General features: G+C 35.9%; 1 pseudogene; it reads left to right on the top strand.

Annotated features, from left to right (window-relative positions):
- The first annotated feature begins 483 nt into the window (after positions 1–483).
- LOC149555841 (uncharacterized) lies at positions 484–27024 on the top strand (annotated as a pseudogene).
- Positions 27025–27458: the final 434 nt, after the last annotated feature.

The raw sequence follows: 27458 nt of genomic DNA, 5'->3' as shown, positions 1-27458 counted from the left end.
ATATTACCCACTAAACCATTGTGGTGCTCAAAATGTCATATTTATTATTATAATTATGATTCTATTCCAGCTTTTAATTTTTAATTAATTAATAATTACAAAAATGGTTGACTGACTCTCCCTCTCTTGTACTATTTTGAAAACTTTTATTTTTCTAATTTTCTTGAAAGACTTCGGGTTTTCCTAGACAGTAAACTGAAGAGAGGTAAAGGCGGGAAGAAGGGCCCCATATGTGGAAAATTTGCTTGCTCGCTCCCTAAATGCAGACAATTCATTGTGGAAAAAATGTGCGAGAAATTTCCACTCTGCTTCCAACATCCCGCGTTCAATTTGTTTGGTTGCTCGCTAAATGAGTACAATTCAATGTGGAATCAACACTGCAAGAAGTTTCCTCTCAGCTTTCATATCCCGCCATTTCCACTTCACTCTAGGAGTCATTGATAAATAAGTGGCTGCCCTAATCACCCCCGATACGCTAACAAAATGGTTTTCGCCTATGTTCTCGTGCTTGTTCAAGGAGCTGCTGGAGAGGTTGTTAGAGTGCTTCTCTCTAGGCCTGTTGATGCGGGTGGCGATACCCTTCTCTCAGGCTGTCAAAAATTGGGACAATGGGTGAGCGAGGGGTTGTTATGCTTGCAACCCTCATCTTCATTTGCAGACTCATACATTCCAAAACTACCCAAACATAGCGTGGGTTTGGAGAATCAAGTAGCGGATTTGAAAGGGTGGTTATTTGAAGATAATTTCAATAAGATCGGAGTGATGGGAATTGCGGGCAGTGGCAAAACGACATTGGTTGCTACTCTCTGTAGGGATTCTGATGTCCAACATAAGTAGACCATATATTTACTCTTTGAATCAAGTAATCTCGTAAAATGCATTTTTTGGGAGTTGCTCTCGGGAGGGATGCTGAAACCATAAGTTAACCATTTACACACACCCACACAAAAATTCATGCTGAATCAAGGAATTTTGTTAAATACTTGTTTTTGAATTGTCTGGGCTTTGATAGGAATTAGATCTGAGAAGAGGAGGCTATTTTAATGCTGGCCTATATTCGCCCAAGTGCTGGGCAACCTATTTCGCTGCTAGGTAAAATGTGCATCACTTTAGCAATTGGATGCAGGAACTATATGTGTTCCATCGCACTCAGATAAGCCTATATTCAAAACATCAATCATACCCACAACCTTAACCGTGGTGTGACGAGACAATTTACCTCTGGTTTGTGGCGATCTCTATGTATAGGTTATGTTTCGACCTCCTTTTTTAAGTATATAATCTCATGCTTGAGTTAGGGAGCTGCTCTAGCATGGAAATCTTCCTTAGTTAGTCAATTAGGGGAATCCTTTTCCATTCGTATTTGTTAACTGTGTCTCGTCTACTATTGATGAGCTCTTCATTGTGTGACCCATCTCCCGTTGACAAGGCTAGATAGTCCTCTTCCATCCTCTCCTCCTCACAGTGCCTAAAAATGATTCATGCCTTAATGTGGTTTTTGGATTCTCTTCTCCTTTCCCTCGATCTGTCTTTGCCTCCTCAAAGTTTCTGAACACCATTCATGCCTCCACCTTTGATGTGAAATCCTCTCCCCTTCCCCTCTTTCTCTTCTGTCTTCATTGAAGTGCTTAAAGGCAATTGAATCCTCAACTTGCTTATGTTAATGCAATCTTCTCCCCCATCTTCTCAATATATCCTCTTCCTCTCCTTCTTCTTAAAGAGCTTAGCGGCCATTCATATCTCCTCTCTTCCCTTCAATAACCCCCTCTTCTCCTCTTTTATGTGTATGAAGAGCATTTATTCATCATCTTGCTTTACTTGGTGTAGTACTCTCTTCTTCCCCTTAATCTGTACTCTTTTCTGCTCTACTCTCCTCTTCCTCTTAAGCTATCGTGTTTGGTCACTCTTGTGAAGACATCTGTCCTCCCCTTCTCATCTTTGATCCATCCATTTGAGCCCCTGATCTATCAAGACCTTACTATCAGGTCAAGTGGCCAATATGCAAAATACTTATGCTTAGAATAGCTTTTATTTTCACTGGGAAGTGGGCTTGTCCTCTGATATCAAAATGACAAGTTAGAAAATGTTTCCAATGAGGAAGTGGTGTGTTTAGAGCTTCTAGTCTAGTTGGCAAAGTTGCGTGGGGATTTTTAGCCTGGCTACAATCCTACATTAAATTTCTAGGACAAGAAAGCATTCCAGATGGTTGGTTCAACAAGCAACCAGTCAAAGAGGTATACCTATGTCTATCTACGTCTCATTTGTTGATTTTAGTGAACCTGAAGTCTGCTAAATTTTCCATAATACGACATTATATTTTGCTAGCTGATATTGTGTAGATCTGCTATCCATTCCGTGTTTTCAATTTAAGAAGCATGGTTCATTTAGTTCAATATGTGTAGATCTGAAGGCCACTCTTTGAGATTATATTGCGGCTAACTAGTCTGTACTAACAGGTAGCAAAAGAATGTCTAGGATTACCACTTGTATTGGAGGTGATTGGACGTTATTTACATAAATACAGTAAAAATGCATATTTGGAATACGCCAAAAGGCAGCTTTCACAAGGAAGACGAATCAATATTAGATCTTATGAACAGGATGTTCTCAAGCGCCTAGCACTGAGCATAGAAGATCTGGACAATGATACAAAAAAATGCTTTTTGGACCTGATATTGTTTCCTGAAGTTAAAAAAATCTCTGTTGATGCTTTTTTTGATATTTTTATTCATGTTCACAAGTTAAGCCTAGAGCATGCGTCGATGATTCTTGTTGATCTCGAAAAAAGAGGGCTCTTGAATTCGGTACAACTAACTCATAATTCAAGGTGAGTGTCTTCTTTTAGATTCTTTTGTTGAAATTGCGTTGAAATATGTAGCATAAAGATATAGATAGTGATCATCAAGCCGAATGAGTAAATCTCCCATTTCTTCCAGCATGATCTAAATGGAGTTTGGACATGTAATCGTTTTACTTCAACTCAAAATTTGTAATCATTGGGATGTTGCTACTTCATTTTGAGAACTTGAAAAAGATGTCTCACTGAAGATTGAATGCATCTTAACTCTTGCTTTCCCAGCAATTGTGAGATATATTCAGTGCAACATGATATGTTGCAGCGTTTGGCTATTTATTGTGCAGAATCTGTGCACAACAACCAAAATGACAAGATATGCAAAAGGTTGAGATTATCTCCATTATCTTGCTAGGAAGATCCCTCACATGGAGATATAAAAGCCGCTGAGATTATTGCCATTCGCACAGGTTGATTGCTTTAAATTGGTTTATTGATATTCACAAGTATCAGGCTTCAAGCAAATGACTGAGGCCCATCAAAATATATATATTCCTTCTTTAAAAGGTTTTGAATACTTTTGCAGGTCTGATGAAAGAGAATAAATGGCCTAAGTTGGAGTTTCTGGAGGCCCGTGCTCTTGTATTGATATTTGGTGGAAATGAATATTTCCTTCCACCGTTTGTGCAGGAAATGTCTCGGTTGAAAATTCTTATCATAATCAACCAGAAATCCTGTAGGGCTAAAATTGACGGCATGTCAACCTTTAGTTCATTGGTTCAACTGAAGAGCCTTCGGCTTGAAAAATTGATTGTCCCTGATCTAGATTATTTTCAATATTTAGGAAATCTCAGGAAGCTCTCACTGAGTCTCTGTAGCACTGATAAGGGACGATTGGACATTGAAGTGTGCTCAAAGCTGCTTAAACTTGAAGAGATTAACATTCACTGCTGTGAGGATATTGAGGAATTTCCTGTTGGTATTCGCAATTTCACTTCACTGAAAACACTGTCTATAACAAATTTCCATCAACTCCACAAGATTCCTGAGAATCTGAGGAAGCTTGCAGGATCTCTTCAAGTGCTGAGCTTAGTTGCTTGTTTGAATCTCAAAGAACTGCCAGCCTCAATTTATGAACTTGGAAATTTACATTTCCTTGTCAAGGCTTGGAGGCTCTTCCACGTGACTTCAATAAGTTGGAGAGACTCAAAATTCTCAACATGGGTGACTGCAAAAAAATCAAGAAACTTCCTAGAATGGTTAATGGCCTTACGTCTTTGTCAGATGTGATCTACGATGAGCAATTGAAAAAAGAGTGGTCTCGTTTTCGTGAGTCGATTAAAGTGATAATTGTAGAACCAACATTTAGTTTAGATTTTCTGGACACATAACTTTGCTCCGGCAATCATTTATATTGTGAACAGTGACTGTGGACCATGGTTTGAGTAATTTTCTTTCTAGTTTTAGAAGCGAAGTTAGAAATTAAGACCATTTGTGTCATTGGGGTTGGAGTTCTATCTATGCACTTTAAACTTATGGGATGATCACAGAGTGCTTAGCACTACCGTCAATATTGTATTTATGTCATATGTTTTAATTTTTAAATTATTAAGGGTTTTAGTCCCTAGCTACAGCAGACACACGAGTGATCATGCTCCAATGTTCTTTTCATGGTAAATTGTGCCTGAGCAACAATTAAATCCTTTCACTCGTGTTTTAACGTGTTTTCCTAGAGTAAGAAATTAGCAGATCAAAATTTTTCTTTTCCGCATATTACATTTTCTTGGGTCTGGCAAATGGAAAGGAATTTATAAATTCTTAAGCCTTAACATACATCTGGGAGATGGTGGAGAACAAACAGAATCAGTATAAGTACGTAATTTCTGGATTTGATTGTGTAGAGTTTTTTTATCATTAATGTTTTGGATCATAGTACATGATTCATCAGTATAAATACGTACTTTCTGGATTTGATTGTGTAGAGTTTTTTTACCATCAATGTTTTGGATCATACTACATGATCCATCATCAAGATACAAGAGAACAAGAAGATCCATAGTGAGGACAAAAATGAATACTCCATGCAAAATTTCTATCACGCCCTTTGCCAAAAAAATTCTGATGTGGGACTCTATGTATGACAGAAGTCAAAATCCTTCTAAAAGTAGGAACCACTTTTATAACAAGTTTAACATATTATTAAAATCAATTTGGACTATATTTATGTTTGATAGTTTTTAATTTTTAATTTTTTGATTGGTACATAATTTTTAAATTTATTATCATGTAACTAAATTTAAGAACATTGTTCTACTTTTGATAATTTAATTGAATAAGGGACTTGTATATATATTCATTTACAATTAATATACTATTATTTTATTTCAATAAATCATACATTTGACTTTTTAATTTTATAGTATACTATAATTTTGTATTAACATTTTTAAATTATTTTGACAATTAGTGGAATATATATATATATATATTTCAATGTTGGTGAGTTAATCTTTTTGTTATTCTAGAAAGCTTTGTACATTGTTATTAGTCCTTGGAAATTAATGTACGAGCATACAATTAATTTAAAAAAAAATAAATATCTTAATAGTCCAAAATTGAAAATGATTTATTTTTAAAATATATTTATGTTTACTAATTTCATCATTCTTATAGATTGTTATATTTTTTTTAGCAGCTAAAAGTATTTTTTCTGGGACTAAAAAGCCTCCATCAATTTGGATATTCTGTATCATTTTATTCTAGGGACTTACATCTTACCCAAAATCTACTAGGTGTGCTCAAATCAAATCATTTTTACAAACAACACTTAAATTGGTAGGGGATTTTCTAGCCTCAACCCAAAACCAGCCACTGTAAATTGAAAATTGAGAAGTCCTTTCTTCTAATATGAAGCCCAATTAGCAAATCTTATGGTACAACGTCTGCTTCCCCGTCCAACTCTCTCTTTTTAATTGGAAGAAATCTTCTTTCAACATCAACATTTTTAATTTTAAAATTATGAACCCTGGTCAATTTCCTTGTACTGATCAATACATTATGCAATCAATTTGGTTTTGTATCTTTTCTTACCTGTCCTCTTATGTCAATCAAAATGTCTATTGATTTTTAAAAGCTCAGTGCTTTAGGAGAAGTGAAAGGAAATCACAAGTGTTATTTGCCACTAGAGGGTGCATTTTCTCTTGCATTGTTTCCCTCCTATTATCACACTTTGCAAGCACTTATTAAATTTTGGTGGCTCTAACTTATTAGAGAATAAAAGCCTTGGCTCTGCTTCTTCTAAGAATAACAACTGATACACTGACATTTTTTTCATCCTCAATCTTAGATTATGACTTGGATCAGTACTCTGGTTTGATTGTTATTAATTAATATTGTCTCTCTTACCAACAACATTTCTCAGTACCCCTCTATCTCTCCACTTACCTTACCTTAGATCATTTTCCTAATAAAATATAATATAATACTTACTCTGTAATAGAAACAAATTTCTAGATTAGTCAAATATGAATAAAACATGATAAAGCATATTTAAAAAGGTGATAGATGCTACTCCATGCAAAGACCAAAACCATGACCTGCAACCTGTAACTACACCCTTTCATGAGACCACGGGGCATCCAACCAAACTATTGATGTGACTGAATTGTTAGGACGCCCATGGCTTGTATTTGCTGCATTAAGTAGGAAATATTTGAAAATATCTCAGTGGCAAGTTAGATGACAATATATTGTCATTCGCTTTTTTCTATGCAATTGAACAGGTTGGAACAAAAAATTGTACAAACTCAAACATTAATGACAATTATTTTATAAACTGAAATGAAGCAAGGGGAAGAAACGAGCCCACAACCACCTAAGCAGTCAGAGCTTAGTTTGTTGCTTAAGCTCGACGATTTGAAAGGAACACATCTATTTTCCAAAGAAACATGGATGTAACTAAATGTCAACAAACCAAGATGTTGGTCTTTTCACTTAAAAAGGAACATAATGTGGTAACGTACAAACTTTCACACTTATGTGGAGCTCCACGGATATCATGACATAATAAGGATACCTATGCATAGGAAAAATCTTAAATAATAAAAGCTTAGTTACGAATCATAGAGGATGAAGAGAGATAAAGGAGGTTGGAAAACACTATATACTCTTCAAAACACATGCAGGTATCCAAGAACATGGGTTACTTGTCATGTCAATGGAGCCTTATGGATGGGATGTTTGGATAAGCGGCAAATTGAATCTCAAATGTAGGCAGAAAAAAGAACTCAAAAGCAAGTTACCATGAGCAGATTCAAGATTAAATATTAAAATCTTATATGAGATCCCTCTATAGAAAATGGGTACTTGTCGAATTGCAGAAGTAGCTATAGTTCACCTACTAGGGTATCTCAAAAAGATCATGAAATCTGACAAGTGGCCCACTCTAGTATGCAACGAAAGTTGAATAGAATAAATAAAACTTGGATGAACCAAAATAATTGGTGGATTTTTGACCAAGTCATTAAAAGGCCCAGGGACTGATCAAGAGATAGCCCATGGACTAATCAAGAGATAAAATACAATGAAACATCAGACTAATCATATAAAATCAAACTAATCATGCAAACAAAACCAACTTGGGAGGAAGTGGCAAGCCATATGAACATGACCAAAATGTTTACATGGGTACAACAATCAGGTGGAAAATGAAGATACTCACTAGTCTAGCTATAGATTAGCTATTCAAAATTTAGTTATGAGATTGGTAGATTGACTTGGTGTCAGTAGGAGGCTCAGGTTTTCATAAAAATGATTTGTACTTTAGTTCAGACATAACTTCCCCAATCCCCTCTCTATTTAGACCTCTATAAAAAAACCAGTTAGTGTATAGGCTTAAATCTACACACTCAATAAATGAGGATTAGTAGCACCAATTGATCTAATAATGAAATCACATAAGCTACCAAACATGAGCCAATGAATGTTCAACAAAATAAGAAGCATTAAATAATTGGAATCACATAATAAAATATGCAAACCAATAAAATACTCCAAGATTTTGTTACTTCTCTTTGGTCATATGAAGTGTGCACACAGCTATGATTTTGGTAGCACTTAGACTCTGAGCTCCAAGAAATATGATAAAAAGATATGATTTCAAATGATAGCAAAATGACATAGGTTCGATCTGAAAGTCAGTTATGAAATTAAGATATATGAGAATTGTTTATATAGATTTTTTGGAAATCCATAAATGGTTGAGATCAATTTGGGAAAATCATGATGAATGCACAAGGATGAAAGAGACTGGAGGAAAAATTGGAAAGTTTCCAATTTTAAATTGAGAAAGACAAAGGATAAAATTTGAGATATTTTCAATTTTAGAGAGATAAAGTTTCAAAAAATTGAAAATTGATACTTCAGAATCATTTCTGATTTTGTAATTTTAGAAAAAATAGATTTTTCAGTTTATGAAGATTTTCTAATTTTTAAATTTCCATTTCTCATAAAATTAATTTTTCAGATTTTAGAAGATTTAATTGAATTAAAACTTCAATTAGATTTGAAAGATTAAATTAACTAGCAGTTGCGCATTTATGTATGTGCAATGATTAGCGATAGGAATGATTTGCGTAATTGAATGAAAGGAAACAAAGAAGTATTATGGTTAAACTTAGAATTATAATTAGATTAGGTTTACAATTTAACTTAATATTTAATTAGGGTTAGAGTTAAGTTTGAGGTTACATGTTTCAAGTTGGCCAAGATTAGATTTAAGATTATGATTTAAATATATCTTAAATTTTTAATATCACTTAGGATTAATGCAATAGTACACTAACATTTCTTAAAATCAATTACATAGTGTAAGATTAGGGTTAACTTGTTTATGTGTAAGTATTCAAGTTAGGTTAAAAGTTTGATTTATTGGAGAAGATTTTGGACAATATTGAAAACTCATTATTTCTAGAGTAAGGGTTCAATTTCTAAGTATGATTTAATAAAGCTTAATTTTAGGTTAATGGTTAATTTATTAAGATAGATGGATTTATATTTTTAGCGGGTGAATACAATTTTCAATCCATACACAATATTGAATTAAGTTAGGATTAAGATTATGTTTAAGGTTTAAGCCATAGTTAAGGTCACATTGTAGTTACATTATAGTTAAAGTTTGGATTAAGGTTCAGCCTAGGTTTAAGGGTTTGGGAAAATGATTATTGTTAAATTTGGGATTATGACTATAGTTAGGATTGAGATTATTGTTATTGCTAGGATTTACATAATGGATATCTCTATAAGTTGTGAGAATATGATGATCTTAGAATACATTATTATAATATAGGTAAATAAATGCTTATATTATGTATTATGTTGAAATTAAAATAAAATAATTTATTTTAAATAAATAAATAGTTGTGAAAATTATGAAAATAAAAAAGAAATAGAAATTAATTTACATATATGCAAAAAGAGGGGTAAAAATTTATTAAGACAGAAAGGAATACAACAAGGAGAGCTCAATAAGGAGCTCGATCCTGAGCAACAAGATCATCAAATTCTTGCACCATCTCAAAGGATAGTTGCCCCCTATCCCTAATATTCCAACCCGGATCATGACTAGAAGCCCATTTGGCTAAACAATCAACAGGTCTATTCCATTCTCGCAAAATATACTTGAACCTAATGAACTGAAAAGAGGAAGAGAAGAAAAGAATCTGCTTAACAACAGTGGCCAGCTGCCAACTAACATCCTCAAGCTCTTCAGAAGAAAGCATGTTCACCACCACCTGGGAATCAGACTCACAAATAATCTTACTCCATCCCCACAAGCAACACTGTTCCACAGCATATAAAATAGCCTGAGCTTCCATGAGATTGTTAGTATAATCACCCTTATGAATTGAGAAGAAAAATTTAACATTCCCAGAACTACAATGAGCCACTCCGCCAATACCAGTCGGACCAGGATTCCCACGAGAAGAACCATCAGTGTTAATTTTCAGAACTCCATAGGGAGGAGGAGTCTAGTGCCCATCCCGGTCAACCCGACCCTTCCTCTGATGGTGAAGCTGCCTAGACATAGAAGGAAACCTATGAGCCACAACCCCATCCTGCAGATGAAAATTGAGGCGATTACAGATAGCAAGATCAACCGGATCCATACCCCCATCAAGCTCACACTTCACAAGAATAGTTTCCTGGAGAGAATGTGATATTTTCCACCAAAGATGTAAAACACCAAGCTGAACATCTTGGAATATGTGACGATTCCTCTCCAACTAGATATGCCAAAGCATGAAAGATGGGCCAGCAATCCAAGCAGCATGGAGAGAAGAAGACTTGGAGGGAGCACTACCCAAGCGAGCCCAGAACTCAGGCAAAGAGGAAGCATGCCGACAAGAGCAACCCCAAGCGCTCCACCAAAGGTGCCATATCTGAGTAGAATAGGAGCAATGGAAGAACAGATGGGAGACAGACTCCTCTCCATTACCACACAAAACACAATAAGAGGGGCCCTAAAATCCACATTTACAAAGATTATCCCAGGTAAGACAATGGTTGTGAGCCACTAGCCACATGAAAAAATTGCACTTGGACCAAGAAACTTTATTCCAGACTTGCTTCCACCAAGGGACCTCAGCATCCCCAAATAATTGTCTAGTTATCTCCTGATACCCAGCAGAGACATGATATTTACCAGACAAGGTACCGCCCCAAGCCAATATATCTGGACCAAGCAAAGAGGAACACTCTCTAGAGGCCAGAATTTGAGAAAGCTCCTAACGATCCATGTCTGTACCTCCAGGAGGCCAATCAGAGGAATGCTTCCATCTATAACCAACAACAGGTCCCAATTGATAAGGAGTCTTGTAATGAGCGACTTTATCCCATCCAGCGGCAAGAAAAGAGTCACAAAGAGGCTAAAGATTAGGGTATATGGATAAAATGGAAGGGAATCCATCCCAAGCATCAGACCAAAACAAAGCCTGAGAACCTCCTTTACATATCCAGAACAGACCCCTCTTCACCAACATCGCACCTATCTTCAAAGTATGCCAAACCATTGAGCCACGACCTTCAAGAGGAAGTGCAGAAACAGAGCAAGGATCAGCACCATGAAAATATTTATGAGTGATAATACGAGCCCAAAGTTGATGCTGTCCAGAGCACCATCGCCAATAAAGTTTAGCAGCCAAAGCTTGTCTACTCAATAGAGTAGAATGAAGACCAAGACCACCCTCCTTTTTAGGCCTACAAACAGTTGCCCAATAAACCAAGCTCCATTTAGTACTATGCAAATTACCACTCCAAAGGAATTGTCAAGAAAGAGCATCAAACTCCTTGAGAAAGTAAATAGGTGCAGCATGAACCATGCTTCTATAAGTAGGAAGAGCTTGGATAACATCTTGAAGAAGAGTAACCCGAGCAGCAGTAGAAAGCCATCTATGAGTCCAATGATTTACCTTATCCTGAAGCTTGGTAATCAAATTTTTCTAGAAGAGACGTGGCTGCCTGGAAACAGCAATAGGAATGCCAAGATAAGTAAAAGGAAGTGAACCTATCTGAAACTGTAGGATACCAACAATCCTGTGCTGAATAGAATTAGGAGTGTTAAAAAAGTAAATGAAAGATTTGTGCTCATTAACTTTCTGGCCTAAAGCTACCAAATAAATGTCCAAAGCATGTCGGAAGGCTTCAGCTTCCTTGATCCTAGCAAGACTGGCAAGAGCAGAATCATCAACAAATTGAAGATGGGAAAGAGAAGGTAAGCCATTACCCCACCGCCAGCCTTGAATAGAATTCTGGGACACCTGATGCTTAATGAATCTGCCCAAGCCTTCAGCCATGAAGATGAATAGATATGGGGAGAGAGGGTCACCCTGGCGGAGGCCTCTAGAAGCACCAAATAGTTGTGAAGGTTGACCATTAATAAGAATAGAAAAAGAGACAGAAGTAATGCAACTCAAAATCCAACTCACCCAGTCAGAGCTAAATCCAAAAGAAAGAAGAATACTCCTTAGGAAGCTCCATTTAACTCTATCGTAGGCCTTAGCCATATCCAGCTTAACAAACATGGCTCTCTCCCTTGAAGTAGCCATAGAGTGAATAGCCTCAGTAGCAATAACCACACCATCCAAAATTTGTCTTCCAGCAACAAAACCACCTTTTTCTTCTGAGATAATAATGGGAAGCCACCTTTTCAGTCTCTCAGCAATCAGCTTAGTAATAACTTTGTAGACCACATTACATAAGGCAATTGGTCTAAAAAACTCCAATTGATTAGCACCCTCTCTCTTAGGAATAAGAGTCAAGAATGTAGACTTCAAATCTCAAAGCATCTGCTTGCTAGCATAGGATTCTTTAACCACCTCCAACAAATCATGATTAATGATGTCCCAAAATTCTTGAAAGAATTCAACTGGAAAACCATCAGGACCAGGAGCCTTCCCCTTAGGCATGCCAAAGACCACCGCCTCCAGCTCTTCCAAAGAGATAGGACGCATGAGATAATCATTCATTTCCTGAGTGATAAGGGAAGGAATACAGGACAAAATAATATTTTCTTCATTATCAGCAGGAGGAGAGTCCTCAGAGAAGAGCATAGAGAAGTACGAAATAGCCTCCTGGAATAAAGCTGGCAAGGAATTCAGTTGGATACCTTAAGAATTAACCAAAGAAGAGATAGTGCTCTGATTCCGACGAGATTGCACTGTTTTATGGAAAAAGGCAGTGTTTCGATCACCTTCCTGGAGCCAATCAACTCGAGCCTTTTGCTTCCAAAAAATTTCCTCTCGAAGTTCCCATTCTTCTAGAGCTCTAGAAGTAAGGGATTCAGCCTGGTCAAGATCCTTCGAGAAACCTCGATCTCTAATCTCCCTTGTGATGACATCAAGATTTTCTTGAGCAAGCCTCTTCATAAAGTGAAGATTCCCAAAGCATTCCCTATTCCATATCTTGAGCTGCCTTTTAACATATTGAAGCCTTTTAGAAAATGAGAATATTGCAGTACCATATGCAGGGGCACCATCTTTCCACCAACAAAAAACAAAATCATGAAGAGAGGAGTCACGAAGCCACATCAACTGGAACTTAAAAGGAGGATGCTTCGGAACATAAGCCCCTATAGCAGAAAATTTGATTGGCCAATGATCTGAACCCCTCCAATCAAGGATTTTTGAAGAGATAGTAAGGGTGCCACTAAGCCAGAAGCAAGAAACAAGAAATCTATCCAGGCGTTCTGAGATAGCAGCAACACCAGTCCTGCGATTATTCTAGGTATAGAGGCCATTAGAAGGCTTAACATCAGAGAGATGCAAAAGAGATATGTGTTGCCGAAGAAGAGCAGAAGAAGGCCCCAATCTAGCCAAACCACCATGCTTCTCTTCCAGACTTAAAACTGAATTGAAGTCCAATGCTAACACCTAAGGATGATAAGGATGACAATTCCTAACATAATGAATATGTTCCCAAAGTTCCTCCTTTCCCACAAGATCAACAGGTGCATACACATTAGTAACCATGATTACCTCTCCTGAGTCTAGAGTAGAAGCTACCATAGAGAGAGCTAAGCGAGAAGACATCCAGCCAAGAGGAGAAATTTTTTGAGGATCCCAAAATATAGCTAAACCACTAGCACTGCCTGTTGCCCCAACACACTGGCATTGGCCATGACACCAAATACTAGAGGCATGTTGGACCATAGACTCCACAGAGAGCTTAGTCTCTTAGATACAAAAAACATCAGGACTATGATCAACCACCAAGTTATGAATAGCCTTTTGTCTAGGGATGCTATTCAACCCCCTTACATTCCATGAGAGAATAATCATCATTGGGTAGATTTGGGAAAATGATAATCCAAAGGTTTCACTGAACCAGACTCAATCAATATATCTCTTGTGAGTTTAATCTTCTCTTGGTCTGTTTTGCGCCCACTCCTTAGAGGGGGAGAAGAAGAAGCCCACTTAAAGGGTTGAGGCAGCAACCCCAAGGGGAGAGGAGATCCCTTGCCCTTACCTGATGGTAGCACATCCTTAACCAAGTCAGCCAAAACAACATCATCATCTTCCAACACTGCAGGAGTCACCAGAGCCGCTATCACAGGAGCTACAGGAACCTCACAATTCTGATATACTACAACTTGAGATGCCCCACAAGCATCATTAGGAACAGATCTCTCATCTGGGCAAGTTGGATCAGAAGAGATAGGAGGAGGAATACCCTCCTCTAGAACCATACTATCCAGCACCTCAAAACGGTTAAAACCTGAATCAGATAATCTTTCTTTCAAAGGCCTCTTTTGACCACGTCCCTTAGCTTGAGGAAGAACAAGGGTAAATCCATCCTTATCCTGCATTGGAGCCTTACCCTTACCTGTAGCATCTTGTGGATTCATTCCCTTGGTAGTATTAACCATTTGAGATTGTCCTTTCCCTGTAGTATCTGCCAAACCACCAGCATTTCCAGCTATAGACCGATCCACTCCTTTGAAACTTGAGTTACGGGGGCACTACCGCAGTAAATGACCATACTCATGACAAATCCGGCAACGGAAAGGGAGGGATTCATAATCCAACTGCTGCACCCAAGAAGAATCCCCCAAAAAAATTTCAAAAGAATCTGGTAATGGGTTATTCAAATTAATTTCAACACAAATTCTAGCAAAAGAAATAACCTTTTTATCAAGGGTTTGATGTGCGATCGTAGCTGGCTTCCCCATCAAAGTAGCAATTTGTCGAAGGATGTCTTCACGCCAAAATTCCAAGGGAAGACGAGGCAAGCGAACCCAAACTGGCACTGTTGAAGGGAGATCCTCAACAGAATTAAAACCTGAATGCCAAGGTTTGACAAATAACCCCACATTGTTGTAGAAATAAGGGCCTCCTTCAAAAACACGATCATGATCAGACATGCAAGAGAATACAACAAAAAAATAACTATTCCCTGCCAACATAATCTCCATATTGCCTTCCACCTGCCAAGAGCGGCGGATCCATGCCTCAAGAGCGGATAGGGAAATCCGGATTCCAAGAAATATGCATATCAAAGCATGCTTGGTCCAATAATCAATGTCCTCCATTACAGTCGTTGGAGGAATAACCAGAACAGGGCGATCATGGGTATGCGGAAGACAACCATTTCAAATTAATTTACATATATGACAAACATTTCTAAATTTAAAATCCTTTTTATGTAAAAAATTTCAAATTATAAAATTAAACTATAATTTTACAACTAAAACCTAGATACAAATAAAATCTCTCTATTTATTAAAGGTATGTAAACAATATTTAATTGCATGCATTTCATTTTTATCTTAATACTTACTAAATTAAGAAATAGAAATGATTTTATTTTAAAATAGAAATAAATTTGTATAACATATATTTTAATTTTTCTTCTAGTTTGTAAATCATTTCAAATTTTAAAACTAAACAAAGTTCTATATCTATTTCTCAAAATGAATCAACATAAATTAAAAACTAAAAAATTGAAATCTATACTTAAATGTTACCTTTCTATATTTATTTATTTTTAAAAACATTTCTACTTTATTTTATGCTTTTGCATGCATATTGATAAGAAAACAATTATTTTATATTTATAATCTAAACAACATTTGTATTAGAATTTATAAAAAATATAGAAAGTAATCTATGTATATAACAAACTTTTCTAAATTTGAAATTATTTTTATGTAAAAAATCAAATGATAACATTAAACTACAAATTTAAAACTAAAATCTACTTACAAAGGAAATATGTCTATATCTATTGAAGATATGTAAACTACATTTTTTCATACATTTTATTTTTATCTTAATAATTACTAAATCCAAAAAATATAAATATATATGTGCTAGATATATATATATATATTTTAATTTTTCTTCTTCCTTATATATTATTTAAAAAATTAGAATTATATTAAATTATATTTTCAATTTTCTAAAATGAACCAACTTAAATTTAAAACCAAAAAACTAAAAATCTAGACGTAATGCGAACTTTATATATTTTTTAACAATATAAATATTTGTATTCTATTTTATATTTTTGCATGCATATAATTTCAAATTGTAATTGGCTTTCAATATTTTTTCTTGATCAACAGTTCTAAATATAAAATCTAGATACAAATGCAATCTTTTTTTATCTTTTAAAATTTTGTATTCTATTTACTTTATGCATTTCAAGTTTTAATTTAAGATAATTTAATTTTTTAATTTTAAAATCAAAATGTGTATATAAATTAACTATCTTTATTATTTTTAAGATTTATTGAAAAAAATATGAATCATTGCCAATATATTTGATAATAAAAATAATAGATTTTTAAGATCTTTCATAAATAACACAAATTTATGAGTACATATATTTAGAAATGGACATATTTGCAAATCAAATCGAGGCTATCAAAAATGATTTGAATAATATATAAATTGAAATAAAACTAATATGATTTAATCTTGTTCATATTTATTTTTTGTCATGCATGTATTGCCATTTCTATTTGCTTCCTCAACTTCTCTATAATCAATTGCATGCATTTTGTAATTGCTCACTATGCATTTATTACTATATGAAACTTGACAAACAATTAAAACGAATATATAAACTTTAGCAGCCCGAACATCTGTAGGGAGAGTTAAACAAGTCAGAAAAAAAACCATTTGCTTTTGTCGGCAGTGTGAAAGAGGTCGAAAAACATTGTTTATCTCCAATGCGAGACAAATCCAATGGATAGTGCCCACATAGGGAATTCCTTATCAATTAATTAAAATTGTTAGTACATGAAGAATATAGTACCATTAAAAATTATTATATCATTATTTTGTGCTTACAATGATAAACTAGTACGTTTTTAATAATACAATTATTTTTTAGATATAATTTAATGTGAATAAATTAAATTGTAATTATTTTTTTTAATAATTAATAAAGTCTTTAAATTAATACTAAAAAAGAAATTATATATCAAGATATGCCATTAGAGGCAAGAAGACCCTTCCACATGTCATGGACATATTCATGCCAACCCAGTGAAAAAAAAACCTTCCCAACAAAAATTGCCATCCAACCCTTTACATACATCATAGCAAAATGACCACATAATTTACATAAATATGATCCATACACCTAGACTTCCAAAACCAAACCAAACGCTACTCAACCTAAACTTATTAAAACCACTTCCCTACATCTTTTTTGGTAAAATTTAGAAACCCAATGCTTTCCCTAACAACACCAACCTTGCAATAAGCCTACCTCCCACCAGAATCTTTCATATGAGAAGAAGCAAAGACACATCAATTCTTGTTCTAGAGACATCTATAAACTTAGCTAGGGAACCCATCACTAGATCAACACCTGGCCCAACTCCCTGCTAACTAGAGGCTCAGCCCACTCTTAGCCAATAGCCTAAGCCTAATGCATAATGAATTCATAGACAAAAAACCACCCCCAAAACAAGGGGCTTAATTGACACACTCGAACCATTGACTAATACTAGCTAAGAGTAGGCTCAGCCCACTCTTAGCCAATAGCCTAAGCCTAATGCATAACTGTGGCCCTAGACTATTGGCTAAGAGTGGCTAGGCCCATGTTCGTATGAGTCGATTAAGCCTGGCCCCAACAGAACCAACACCATCCCGCTCAAAGCTCCTCTTACTCTATCTTACCAAAATTTTCCTTAAGATTCTCAACTTCCTATCCTCACCCATAAGCGCATTTGACATCTACATTGTCACTTTGCACTTCCTCACCACTCAGTACCTAATGAAAACCTGATCCAACTCCATAGCATGCAAGAACTCCAACAACTTGCACCACCCTTTTCGAGAAAATGGGAGATGTACTTGAACAAGAGCGCTAGCCGACCACATTGGTAAGGGTTGCAACTCACTTGGGGCACCACCAATCATCGATCAAGGTTGATTTTCCATGCGGATAATAACCCCCAACTCTGCCATTATGAAAATATCTTCAATTCCGCCACCCCACTTCGGCTCTACACATTCTCTCACCAAATACATCACCTCTAGTTTCAAATCAACCACCGTAAGTGATAAAGCCAAAAACAGAGATGAAATCTCCAAATTTGACCTTGGACATTAATCTTTTTGTAGATATTCTTCACTAAAAAATAACTTTAGCGCCTCCGAGAAAAATTCTCCATCGAACATGAACACATTCTTGAGCCACATGGTTGAAATCAACCCCTTGAAGCATAGGATTTTCCCATCTGTAGCCAAGGAAAAGTTTGCCTCCATCTCGCCACTACACCTCTCTTCTGTGCCTCAATGTGAGTATTTGAAAGTTTGTGACAAGGAACAACTCCTAATGTTAACTACCATTATTACCCAATCTTGCCAATCTACCACACATGCCAAAACAATGGGTACTTAGTCATCTACGATCTCGTCTACCTCCATTTGCATAAGGAATGTCTACTTTTAGAGATTTTGATGCAATGGTGGCATCAGTTTGTACAGGTCTAGGTTGCAAAAATCCTCCTCTAAAATACAAATTTTCAAATTAGCTCCCAACTTTGACAATGTGTATGCCACCTCGTTGGCTTCCCTTATTACACGTGATTAATATAATTCATCAAATTTGTCCAACGAACTTTGTATCAACATGCCATGTTTATCTAATTACCAAGTTTCAATTTCACCTTGGGCGATGTCATTCAACACTAGTTGTGATTCACCTTCCAAATGGATTCTTCGACCCCAATTCTCATGCCCAACAATACAACTTCTACTACAACTAGACACTTAGCCTGATTATTGGTTTTTCTACTATCCTTTTTATCGCTATTGCTAGCATTGCTAGTCTCATCCCTAACAACTACACCAATCCCAGAGGGTCCCAGGTTTCCTTTGGAAGTCCTTTCCAAATTGACTTTGATCCAACCCTCCTCTAGGACCTTCCACAAATTCCTTTCTTGTTGAATCTAAGAGGATTAACCCCACGAGATCTATTAACACGAAAGTAATTTATAATTTTCAATTTAAGTAAAAAATTTAATTCTAAAATATATTTTAAATAGATTAAATATGTTATTTAATTATTTTTTTTTTATATGAATAAAATGACCATTTAAAAAACCTCTATGTAAAAAAATTGTTTCAAAAAATTAATAGAAAAATAAAATGAACAAAATAGCACAAATAAAGATAAGAGAAAAAAATAATTAAAAAAATTAAAAATTAAACTAGTTTAAAAATTAGAATTAAAATAATCTAAGAAAGAAACTAAATTAATTTTGAAATCAAAAAATTAAATTAATTAGCAAAATCAACATGAATAGAAGTAAGAAAATAAACTCAAATAATTACAAAAACTAAGAACTAAAGACTTGAAGGCTTGAGTGCTTGAGTGCTAGTGTGTGTGGGATGATGTCATGAATGCATGATGCAAAATGGAGCAAATGGATGGGCTTATAAAGGGTTCAAAGTGAACTTTATCCCACAAGTTGACTAAACCTTAAATAACTCCTTAAATCAATCCTTGAACAGGGCTTGAGAGGGGGACAAAAATGGGTGTCAAGCATGGATGCACATCGTGTTGATCTCTAAGCCCAAGTTGGCTATTAGTGTCTAACACTTAGACATTTCCATGGTAGTGTTGGTCAGTCATCACTATGGCTGAGCCATCTAGAGAAGGTCAAGCTACAAAGGACTTGTTTGTATTTCTTCACATGCCGAACAAGTCAAAGGTTGTCAAGTACCCCAATAGAAAAAGTGTCAGGATGCCAAGTAGAACAGTAGATATTGAGAATTTGGAAAGTTAATTAATTTCAATTAAATTAGTATATGTCGAGCATATAGAAGCTGAGTGCCAACATGAATGTTAGTTATGATTGAGCGTTAGAACATTCAAGTGCCGAGTAAACCAGGTTTGACATATGAGTTTTTAATGATGCAAACACTTATGTAAATCATTTTAGATGACTTCTACATGATATTGAATGATTGTAGAGATAGTTAAGGAGAAAATTACACATTTTGGATGAAGACATTAATCCCAAGATAAGCATATTAACCAATCAAAAAATTAGAAGGATTAAATGACAAAAAGATGAAATATGGATCGTTGATTATGATCTACAACTTCCTACAATTATCTATTTAAGGGGGGGTTCTAACCGTAAAATCATTATGTGTGATGAATGGAGAAGCGGAGGAGTGAAAAAACTTAGACCAGAGTAAGGAAAGCTAAGTCCGATAAGAGATCAGACAAAGCAACCAAAGCAGTGAAGGATGAAATCGAGTATATCAAATAAGAAGGTCAAATAGAGATATTGAAGAGAGGAGATCCATAAATATCTTGTAGAGAAAACCAAAGGATCAAGTACTAAATCAATTTTAATAGACCGAGTCAGCGAAAATTTCTTAACAAAGTGGTTTTAGTAGTCCTATTTAATTCTTCTAACAGAGTCCTTACTTTATTGTAAGTATTAAATCCTTCAATTAAGGTATGACCTAATAGTCTTAAAAGATTTTAATAGAGCATACCTCTAACAGGGTAGATCATTAGATATGATCAAATTGTAGCCCTAACATTTGAACTTTTATGGATTAATTCCAATGTGGAAGAATTTCATAAAATCAGTGTGATTAATTCCTTTTTCTAGTGAAATACATAACCTAGGAAGGAATTTTTTCCCTCTTGAATGGAAATAATATATAAATTATGAGGTGATGTTTCCCCATTTGATGGAAAAAAATACATAATTAATGAGGCAATTTTACCCCTTAGCTAGAAAGGGTACATAATTAATGAGGCAATTTGGTGGCGATTAATGCAAACAAATGTAACACATTGGTGAATGTTGTACAATTGTTTTCAAAGCATGTGAAACATGACAATTAATTTCCTTTTGGCATTAAATGCATGCTTTATAAAACCAAGTTGCTGACAAAAATGAGAACGTGTACTCAAAGCACAAGGTTTTCTCTAGATTAACAATTGCGGTTGGGAAATTTAATGAGCATCCCAGGACTTCATATTCATGAGCATCCAAAAGGACAGGCACCAGACCCTATAGTGCACCTAGGGTAGGTTGGGTCTGAAGAAGATAAGTATGATATTATTAGTAGCATGATGAACATTATGTGGAATCTCTAGATAAATTATCCTAGGTATATCAGTGACCAACATGAACTAGAGCAGGAGGTAGAAAGGGAGGTGTTGGACCAGGCAATTTATGATTTGTGATGACAAGAGAGGCTCAATCCACATGCTGCAAACATAGAACACATTGACAATTTATTGGTAATGTTTCAAGCTATGCGGTGGGTACTTCATTAATTGCTTGTTTCCCAAATCATTTTGTAAAATTTTTGGGAAAATTTTGCAAATTAGTTATTAGTTACCAAAGGTACTGAAGCTTGTATGCACCCCTTCATTTTCCATAAGAAGGGTTACCAAGACCCTTTGGGACTTGTATTTATAGGATATACAACATATAATACGTATAGTTATAAGTTATTGTAGTTTGTTAAATATTCATAGAATATAATTTATAAGGTTATGCAACTATTTCAATTTTCTAGCTTGATTGTACTCATATTTTTCAAATTAATATAAATCCAGACTATTTTATGCCTTACTGGATGATGTTTGATCAAGGTATTTTTTGCCTACTAGACTTTATCTCGGAAGGCCCTCCTTGTTTGGAAAAAAGTACATATTAAAATGTATTACGTAACAACTACAAATTGGAAATGGGTAATAAATACAACACAGTGGAGTTGTACCAAACAATAATATATCGTTTGATGATTACATATCAATGGTGGAAGTCTTATTTCGGGTCAAATGCCTGAAATGAAACATCGATATAATTTTAATTTCCATAATGGTGAGAAGTGTCCACTATCCTCACCACCACCTCCATTTCACACTTGTAATGTGAGTTGGCATTAATTATATGTCCCATCACTGTCAATTACATTCCCTTTACCATTCACTTCAAATGATTCACTTTTTCTTCAGTGTTGAAGAAAAATTATAAACTATAATCCTACATATGTGGGAAAGATTTCCAAAGATTTTCTACTAATAGAATTTAACTTTAAGGACTAAGGTATACAAAAGGTTAAATGAATGCCATGGCAGTCGACCTTATTAAGTTATTAGTAGGCTCTTTTATTTGTCATTTGTCAAAAAAAAATTTCATTGGATTAAATTGGTTTATAATATTACCCGCTAAACCATTGTGGTGCTCAAAATATCATATTTATTATTATAATTATGATTCTATTCTGGCTTTTAATTTTTAATTAATTAATAATTACAAAAATGGTTGACTGACTCTCCCTCTCTTGTACTATTTTGAAAACTTTTATTTTTCTAATTTTCTTGAAAGACTTCGGGTTTTCCTAGACAGTAAACTGAAGAGAGGTAAAGACGGGAAGAAGGGCCCCATATGTGGAAAATTTGCTTGCTCGCTCCCTAAATGCAGACAATTCATCGTGGAAAAATGTGCGAGAAATTTCCACTCTGCTTCCAACATCCCGCGTTCAATTTGTTTGCTTGCTCGCTAAATGAGTACAATTCAACGTGGAATCAACACTGCAAGAAGTTTCCTCTCAGCTTTCATATCCTACCATTTCCACTTCACTCTAGGAGTCATTGATAAATAAGTGGCTGCCCTAATCACCCCCGATACGCTAACAAAATGGTTTTCGCCTACGTTCTCGTGCTTGTTCAAGGAGCTGCTGGAGAGGTTGTTAGAGTGCTTCTCTCTAGGCTGTTGATGCAGGTGGCGATACCCTTCTCTCAGGCTATCAAAAATTGGGACAATGGGTGAGCGAGGGGTTGTTATGCTTGCAACCCTCATCGTCATTTGCAGACTCATACATTCCAAAACTACCCAAACATAGCGTGGGTTTGGAGAATCAAGTAGCGGATTTGAAAAGGTGGTTATTTGAAGATAATTTCAACAAGATCGGAGTGATGGGAATTGCGGGCAGTGGCAAAACGACCTTGGTTGCTGCTCTCTATAGGGATTCTGATGTCCAACGTAAGTAGACCATATATTTACTCTTTGAATCAAGTAATCTCGTAAAATGCATTTTTTGGGAGTTGCTCTAGGGAGGGATGCTGAAACCATAAGTTAACCATTTACACACACCCACACAAAAATTCGTGCGGAATCAAGGAATTTTGTTAAATACTTGTTTTTGTATTGTCTGGGCTTTGATAGGAATTAGATCTGAGAAGAGGAGGCTATTTTAATGCTGGCCTATATTCACCCAAGTGCTGGGCAACCTATTTCACTGCTAGGTAAAATGTGCATCACTTTAGCAATCAGATGCAGGAACTGTATGTGTTCCATCGCACTCAGATAAGCCTATATTCAAAACATCAATCATACCCACAACCTTAACCGTGGTGTGACGAGACAATTTACCTCTGGTTTGTGGCGATCTCTGTGTATAGGTTATGTTTCGACCTCCTTTTTTAAGTATATAATCTCATGCTTAAGTTAGGGAGCTGCTCTAGCATGTAAATCTTCCTCAGTTAGTCAAGTAGGGGAATCCTTTTCCATTGGTATTTGTTAACCGTGTCTTGTCTACTATTGATGAGCTCTTTATTGTTTGAACCATCTCCCGTTGACAAGGCTAGATAGTCCTCTTCCATCCTCTACTCCTCACAGTGCCTAAAAATGATTCATGCCTTAATGTGGTTTCTGGATTCTCTTCTCCTTTCCCTCGATATGTCTTTGCCTCCTCGAAGTTTCTGAACACCATTCATGCCTCCACCTTTGATGTGAAATCCTCTCCCCTTCCCCTCTTTCTCTTCTGTCTTCGTTGAAGTGCTTAAAGGCAATTAAATCCTCAACTTGCTTATGTTAATGCAATCTTCTCCCCCATCTTCTCAATATATCCTCTTCCTCTCCTTCTTCTTAAAGAGGTTAACGGCCATTCATATCTCCTCTCTTCCCTTCAATAACCCCCTCTTCTCCTCTTTTACGCGTATGAAGATCATTTATTCATCATCTTGCTTTACTTGGTGTAGTCCTCTCTTCCTCCCCTTAATTTGTACTCTTTTCTGCTCTGCTCTCCTCTTCCTCTTAAGCTATCCTGTTTGGTCACTCCTGTGAAGACATCTGTCCTCCCCTTCTCATCTTTGATCCATCCATTCGAGCCCCTGATCTATCAAGACCTTACTATCAGGTCAAGTGGCCAATATGCAGAATACTTATGCTTAGGATAGCTTTTATTTTCACTGGGAAGTGGGCTTGTCCTCTCATATCAAAATGACAAGTTAGAAAATGTTTCCAATGAGGAAGTGGTGTGTTTAGAGCTTCTAGTCTGGTTGGCAAAGTTGCGTGGGGATTTTTAGCCTGCCTACAGTCCTGCGTTAAACTTCTAGGGAGACTAGAACATAAGACCTGATCTCACTTACTGTAGTATGCTCTTTGTGTTCACACTTGTGTATATTGGTAACATCACCGAATCGTGATTAGACTTGCCCGTCAACCTCTCAATAAAGAAGTCAAATTTCAATATCTTGATCCTAACTTACTTCCCAATGCATTCTAACGACAGTAGTAATGGGAGAGTTGAAAGAATTCATATATTGCTATGGTGATTACGAATCTGCATATGTGCTTAACCCTTGCAATTTATTGGCCACCACATCGCAGAAAAAACTGCCCTTAGTAGGAGAAGAAAAAACAACACAAATACGATACAGACTCAATGAATTAGCAATTTAGCAAATAAATTTATTTATGTTTGTTAATTAATTACTAATGAGACCTTTCTTATACTTGTCTATCTATTGGAAATGACCCTTGCGTTCTTTTCTGATTTCCCTGACCTTACGTTCTCCATTCTTCTTCTTAGAACGTTTTGGAGACAAGATAATTTTTCAAAGAGTTTCACAGCTACCGGATAACAAGACGATTCTTGAGAGCATATGGAAAATGATTACTGGGGATCAACCGTTACCTGATTCTCAGAGTGAGAACATTCATGAGGCTCTTCAGGAAATACTAAAGCTTAAGCGAGAAAATATTCTAGTCATATTAGATGATGTGGGGCCAAATGTTAATCTCGAAGAATTGTTGTTTGAAGCAGAGGGATGCAAGATTGTTGTTACAGTCAGGGACAGTGTCAATTTCATACACCTTGATAGCACTCATTATATGTCTTCGCTTGGATAGGGAGATGCTCTATCCCTCTTTTGTTATTGGGCCTTTGGACAAGAAAGCATTCCAGATGGATGGTTCAACAAGCAACTAGTCAAAGAGGTATACCTATGTCTATCTACGTCTCATTTGTTGATTTTAGTGAACCTGAAGTCTGCTAAATTTTCCATAATACGACATTATATTTTGCTAGCTGATATTGTGTAGATCTGCTATCCATTCCGTGTTTTCAATTTAAGAAGCATGGTTCATTTAGTTCAATATGTGTAGATCTGAAGGCCACTCTTTGAGATTATATTGCGGCTAACTAGTCTGTACTAACAGCTAGCAAAAGAATGTCTAGGATTACCACTTGTATTGGAGGTGATTGGACGTTATTTACATAAATACAGTGAAAATGCATATTGGGAATACGCCAAAAGGCAGCTTTCACAAGGAAGACGAATCAATATTAGATCTTATGAAGAGGATGTTCTCAAGCGCCTAGCACTGAGCATAGAAGATCTGGACAATGATACAAAAAAATGCTTTTTGGACCTGATATTGTTTCCTGAAGTTAAAAAAATCCCTGTTGATGCTTTGTTTGATATTTGGATTCATGTTCACAACTTAAGCCTAGAGCATGCGTCGATGATTCTTGTTGATCTTGAAAAAAGAGGGCTCTTGAATTCGGTACAGCTAACTCATAATTCAAGGTGAGTGTCTTCTTTTAGATTGTTTTGTTGAAATTGCGTTGAAATATGTAGCAGAAAGATATAGATAGTGATCATCAAGCCGAATGAGTAAATCTCCCATTTCTTCCAGCATCATCTAAATGGAGTTTGGACATGTAATCGTTTTACTTCAACTCAAAATTTGTAATCATTGAGATGTTGCTACTTCATTTTGAGAACTTGAAAAAGATGTCTCACTGAAGATTGAATGCATCTTAACTCTTGCTTTCCCAGCAATTGTGAGATATATTCAGTTCAACATGATATGTTGCAGCGTTTGGCTATTTATTGTGCGGAATCTGCGGACAACAACCAAAATGACAAGATATGCAAAAGGTTGAGATTATCTCCATTATCTTGCTGGGAAGATCCCTCACATGGAGATATAAAAGCCGCTGAGATTATTGCCATTCGCACAGGTTGATTGTTTTAAATTTTTTTATTGATATTCACAAGTATCAGGCTTCAAGCAAATGAGTGAGGCCCATCAAAATATATATATTCCTTCTTTAAAAGGTTTTGAATACTTTTGCAGGTCCAATGAAAGAGAATAAATGGCCTAAGTTGGAGTTTCCGGAGGCCCGTGCTCTTGTATTGATATTTGTTGGAAATGAATACTTCCTTCCACCATTTGTGCAGGAAATGTCTCGATTGAAAATTCTTATCATAATCAACCAGAAATCCCGTAGGGCTAAAATTGATGGCATGTCAACCTTTTGTTCATTGGTTCAACTGAAGAGCCTTCAGCTTGAAAATTTGATTGTCCCTGATCTAGATTATTTTCAATATTTAGGAAATCTCAGGAAGCTCTCACTGAGTCTCTGCAGCACTGATAAGGGACGATTGGACATTGAAGTGTGCTCAAAGCTGCTTAAACTTGAAGAGATTAATATTGACTACTGTGAGGATATTGTGGAATTTCCTGTTGGTATTTGCAATTGCACTTCACTGAAAACACTGTCTATAACAAATTGCCATCAACTTCGTAAGATTCCTGAGAATCTGGGGAAGCTTGCAGGATCTCTTCAAGTGTTGAGCTTAGTTGCTTGTCTGAATCTCAAAGAACTGCCAACCTCAATTTATGAACTTGGAAATTTACATTTCCTTGTCAAGGCTTGGAGGCTCTTCCACGTGACTTCAATAAGTTGGAGAGACTCAAAATTCTCAACATGGGTGACTGCAAAAAAATCAAGAAACTTCCTAGAATGGTTAATGGCCTTACGTCTTTGTCAGATGTGATCTACGATGAGCAATTGAAAAAAGAGTGGTCTCGTTTCCGTGAGTCGATTAATGTGATAATTGCAGAACCAACATTTAGTTTAGAGTTTCTGGACACATAACTTTGCTCTGGCAATCATTTATATTGTGAACAGTGACTGTGGACCATGGGTTGAGTAATTTTCTTTCTAGTTTTAGAAGCGGAGTTAGAAATTAAGACCATTTGTGTCATTGGGGTTGGAGTTCTATCTATGCACTTTAAACTTATGGCAAGATCACAGAGTGCTTAGCACTACCGTCAATATTGTATTTATGTCATATGTTTTAGTTTTTAAATTATTAAGGGTTTTAGTCCCTAGCTACAGCAGACACACGAGTGATCATGCTGCAATGTTCTTTTCATGGTAAATTGTGCCTGAGCAACAATTAAATCCTTTCGCTCGTGCTTTAACGTGTTTTCCTAGAGTAAGAAATTAGTAGATCAAAAGTTTTCTTTTCCGCATATTACATTTTCTTGGGTTTGGCAAAACCATGACCTGCAACCTGTAACTACACC

Source organism: Cupressus sempervirens, chromosome 5 (genome assembly GCF_028749045.1).
Source record: "Cupressus sempervirens isolate cs-2001-9-10 chromosome 5, ASM2874904v1, whole genome shotgun sequence".
Classification (NCBI taxonomy): domain Eukaryota; kingdom Viridiplantae; phylum Streptophyta; class Pinopsida; order Cupressales; family Cupressaceae; genus Cupressus; species Cupressus sempervirens.
The sequence above is the reverse complement of the archived record's forward strand: the minus strand, read 5'-3'. Positions and strand labels throughout refer to the sequence as shown.